The sequence below is a fragment of the Ovis aries genome, chromosome 12 (assembly GCF_016772045.2).
Source record: "Ovis aries strain OAR_USU_Benz2616 breed Rambouillet chromosome 12, ARS-UI_Ramb_v3.0, whole genome shotgun sequence".
Classification (NCBI taxonomy): Eukaryota; Metazoa; Chordata; class Mammalia; order Artiodactyla; family Bovidae; genus Ovis; species Ovis aries.
The window spans coordinates 28,514,624-28,519,552 of record NC_056065.1 but is presented as its reverse complement, the minus strand read 5'-3'; positions in this window follow the sequence as shown (position 1 = coordinate 28,519,552).

The following is a 4,929-nucleotide window of genomic DNA, read 5'->3' as shown; positions in this document are numbered from 1 at the left end:
GTCCCAGAGGCTCTTGCAGGCAGTCTGACCATTCTCACAGCCTGCTTGCTCCTCCATCGACCCCACAGCACCCCTCTTTCTTTTCCCCCTCCTCCTTCCTTCTTATTCCTTAGCCGAGTCATTGGGGTTTTCAGACATAGGCTGTATGGGATGGGAGGTCAGACCGTTTTATTTTACTCTGTCCCTTCATTCTTTCATTAATTCAAAAACCACTTATAAAGTGTCACTATACTAGACTGTGCTTTGCATATGTACCTGTGAAGTCGATATTCCTATCCCAGTTTTCCAGATCAAGAAGTACTCCACAGTCTAGACGAGGCCCAGATGCCTCCAAAGCCACTGTGCTAAGCCAGTCTCCAGACATGACCACTGGGCCCCCTGCTGATCTTCCCAGCCGCCCTCAGAGGGGGGTGAAGCCCCTGGCCCTCTCCCATCTCAGGGTGTTCTCTTCCAGGCACGATGGGCCCGCAGGGTTTCCAGGCACAGGCGGTGGAGGTGATGGAGCCAGATCCACTGCCTCCATTGCTTTGCTCTGGCACCGTTAGGCCAACCAAGCGAGGAAAGCAGAGCTTGGCTTGGCTGCTGGCTGCCAGCTGAGGTCTAACAGCCAGATGGCCCAGCAACCCAGAAACTCTCCGCAGAGGTCGAGTCATCGGAATTCGCTAGCCTATGTGAAAATCCCCACTAGTCCAGTGCCCAGGCCTCGTTCCTCTGCTGCTGTCTGCTCACCTGTGAGGGGCCCTCCCCCTTCCCCCAAGCCTGCCTGCTTTACAGTGGGCCAGGAAAATGGACCTGCAGAGACAAATGGAGTGTCTGGTGATGATCTGATGAAGGAATCTAAACCTATAAGACGGTCTTCTCTCTGTCTTTTAAACTAGTGGTAGGAAATTGCAGTGTTCAATTTGTGGCTTGCTAATCCTCCAAACTGACTAAACAAGCATTATCTACCTGTGACTTTTCCTGCGAATCTATGAGAGTCTGTGTGGAATTAGAATCCTTGATGTTGAAATAAGATTTCAGCCTTATCCCTTCTCTCCTCCTTTTACTCTAAAATGAAGTTTTAATGGCATGTGCTTGTATATACCTACAAAATAACTTCAGTGAGGAGACTGTGCTGCAAACCCAGGGTTGGAAATTGGAGTCAAATATTAGAGATGGAGACTTTATTGTATACCCTTCGGTGCTGGGTTTTTTGTTTTTTTTTTTTACTTTTTAAATCATGGCCTGTACTGTTGTTATAAGTATATTTTTAAAACTTAGTTTTTTGATGACTAAATGTCCTGTGGTATTCTGAGTTGGGTCGTTAGAAAAGAAAAAGAACATTAGTGGAAAAACTGGTAAAAGCTGAATTTTTTTAACAAACTAACTTTTAAAAACTGAAGCAAAGAATGCAGGGAAATGTATCTGAATAGAGATATTAAACTTCCTGGTAGGAATGGATTTCCCAGTTCTCTTGAATTTTATTTGACTAAAATCAGTCAGCTATAAGTGTCTAGAGGGTCTCTGTAAAGCTCTGAGGTGTTCATTCACTTGAAAGTTATTTTCTGCTTCTCCTTTGTTTGACAAACACCTATAAAATCATGAGTGAGTGAAAGTCACTCAGTTGTGTCCAACTCCTTGCAACCCTGTGGACTGCACCCCACCAGGCTCCTCTGACCATGAAATTCTACAGGCAAGAATACTGGAACGGGTAGCCATTCCCCTCTCCTCCAGAGGATCTTCCTGACTCAGGGATCGAACCCAGGTCTCCCCACATTGCAGGCGGATTCTTTATCATCTGATCCACCAGAGAAGTCTTAAAATCATGAGTGGTTTTCACTATATCCAAGTTTTAGATTCCTTACTCAGTTACCGTGCTGCAAGCACACAATGAATATTCGTTCTTTCTCCTATACCTGTTTCTCCAAATGCAAAGTGGAAAGAGCTCAATCCTTGGCAATATTTTAAAAAACAATTATTCCAAGTGATTTTCCCAAAGTAGATGATCTGTGAAATTTAAGTACATTTTAAATAAGCTCTGTAAAGTATTTGTTTTCTATCAAAGGAAGTCAGTTTACCAGTTTCAGAATAGCAGATAAGTTCAGGGTTAGTTGAAGACGAGGATCACCGAGATCAGGGGTCTGATTCCCCCTCACCAATATCTGGGCTCTGCTCCTCACCACTTGGTGTGCTGAGAATTTGGAGCCATTATTTTATTTGGCCTGTCAGGAATGCCTGTTGAAATAGACACAAGGAAGGGCAAGGTGAAATAGCAGACAATTTTCAAGGTTGCTTCCTGTATTAAGAGGGAAGTCTGGTAAGATACAAATAAAAATGCAATAGCAAAGTGATGCAGAGAGAAAACATTATTCTCCAGAGCCAGGCTGGCTCTGAGGCAGCTGGGCTGGGGAGGATGGAGCCATTCGGGGTCACCGTCTGCTTGCTCCACGTTTCCTACCACGGTTCCTGTCACCGACTCCCCCATACTTCACAGAGGCCTGCCTTTCCTCTCCAAGTGCTAAGTACTCTCTTCCCCTCTGCGCTGCCCTCAAACCTGGCCCTGGAGCCCTGGGTGTTTATTAAAAGAGAGCCAGGAAAAGGCAGCCCAGGGGAGTCGATGGCTCTGCTTTCACCTTGAGATCCCAGAGCTGTTGGCCCCTTTGATCCTGGCCTCGCTTTGATTTCATCTCCTCGGCTGCCCAGGCCTCTTCGGTTTCTGAAGTTTATTTCAGAACCAGTGGTTACAAGAGATCGAAAGACAACACCCACCCCACCCCCCCACCACAAAGGTATCAGCGTGCCAGGAAAGTGATAAAATGTTAAGAAGCCTTTTTGTTGTTGAGTCAGCATCATATAAATTCAAATAACAAACACAAAACAGATTTGGAACCTAGCCTGTTGAGCTTTTTGAAAGGATGATTCCTTTTCTTCTTTCAAGGATTTTTACCCAAAAGCCTCTGAGCAGGAAAAACTCTTCTGGATGTCTTTCACGATGCTGATTCCCATAGCTGAGAAATGTTAAAAGAAAGGAAACCATACATTTTTAAGTTTATGTCTACACACTCGAAAAGAAAAACGGAAACAACTTAGCAGAGTATTTTGTCCTTACATCCACATTTGTCTGACATTTCTTTCTACAACATACCTACTGAGCACTTTAAATAGGGCTGGTGCCACCAAGGAACTGGATTTTTAATTTTATTTCCATTCAATGATTTAAAATCAAGTGGACACATGTGGCTAGCGGCTGTTGTCTTTAAGCTCTATATCATCCAGCAAAACACTCTTCTTTGATCTTTTTTTTCCTTATAAAGTCTTTTATTTGGTAAGTGCTAGGTTTTGTAGGTTCAGGTTTTGAAAATTTTCATATTTGTCCACAATCTGTATGTCTGTGCTCCCCTTTGTCTTGACTCTATTTATTTTTAGTTGAAATATAGTTGATATTTTTTATTGACATATAGTTGATTTATATTGTTGTGTTAGTTTCAGGTGTACAGCAAAGGGATTCAGTTTTGTATGTTTAAGTTTAGTTACATACGTAAACATATATATGCTTTTTCAGGTTCTTTTCCTTTATAGGCTATTATAAAATATTAAGTATAGTTCCCTGTATTAGACACCAAGACCTTGTTGTATAACTATTTTATGTATATTAATGTGTACATGTTAATCTCAGACTTCTAATGTATCCCTCCCCACTCTTTCCCCTCTGGTAACCAGAAGTTTGTTTTCTACGTCTGCAGATCTATTTCTGTTTTGTAAATAAGTTCATTTGTATAATTTGTTTAGATTCCACCTGTAAGCAATATCGTATAATATTTGTTTTTCTCTGACTTACTTCACTTAGTATGATAACCTCTAGATCCATGATAATTTGTTTTTTCGGTCGTGTCTTTCAGCTTGTGGGATCTCAGTTCCCCGACCAGGGATTGAACCTGGGCCGTGGCAGTGAAAGCCCAGAATCCTAAACACCTAACCAAGGAACTCCCCGGTGGTAATTTTTTATATTTAGATACAAAAAGGTATTCAACTGATGCAAAATCATATACTAGATTTGAATTCTAGAATCTCATTTTTATTGTTTAAACAGAGCTCTGGATCCTCAAAATGATTACCACATTTTCCAGCCAGTCAGTCTCACACAGATTTAACTAAGCAGCATATGACGTACTCCTGTAGCATTCATGAATGGTCTTTCTCCGAAGTGACAGCGTGAGAGAGCACTGCTGATTGAAGGCTTATGATACCATGAGTTTCTTCAATATTGTCATTTGAGTTAAACTCCATTTCATTTTGATCATTCTGTTCTCTTCTAACTAGGTAATGAAATTTAGCTTCAGAATTTCCTGATTCTCTGTGGGGTGTGGCATGGTATTGAATTAATGCATATCATGTGTCTTGTACAAAGTTAAACTGAACCAAGACAAGTAGAGAGGTATTAGGAGAACGCAGAATCTGCCAATACCTGTCTTTTCTGCCCCCAAATAATTTATTTATGTGTTAGCAGATACCCAAAGTAATCTAAGATCATTCCTGGACTCTGTCCCAGCCAGCGTGTACTGGGTCTGAATTTCCAATACATTGTCTTTTACTGGACATATTATAAGCCTATAATAGATGGGGCTTCTTGGGTGGTTCTAGTGATAAAGAACCTGCCTGCCAATACAGGAGATGTAAGAGAGGCGGGTTCAATCCCTGGGTCGAGAAAATTCCCTAGTGGAGGGCACAGCAACCAATTCCAATATTCTTGCCTGGAGAATCCCCATGGACAGAGGAGCCTGGTGAGCTACAGTCCGTAGGGTTGCACAGAGTCAGACATGACTGACATGACTTAGCACACACACGCTGTAACAGATGAGAGATTCTGTGCAAGTAAAATAAAATACCACCTATAGTTAGTCTAATCAATCACAGATTCTTGGTGGATATAGGATATAATAAAGCACTTTC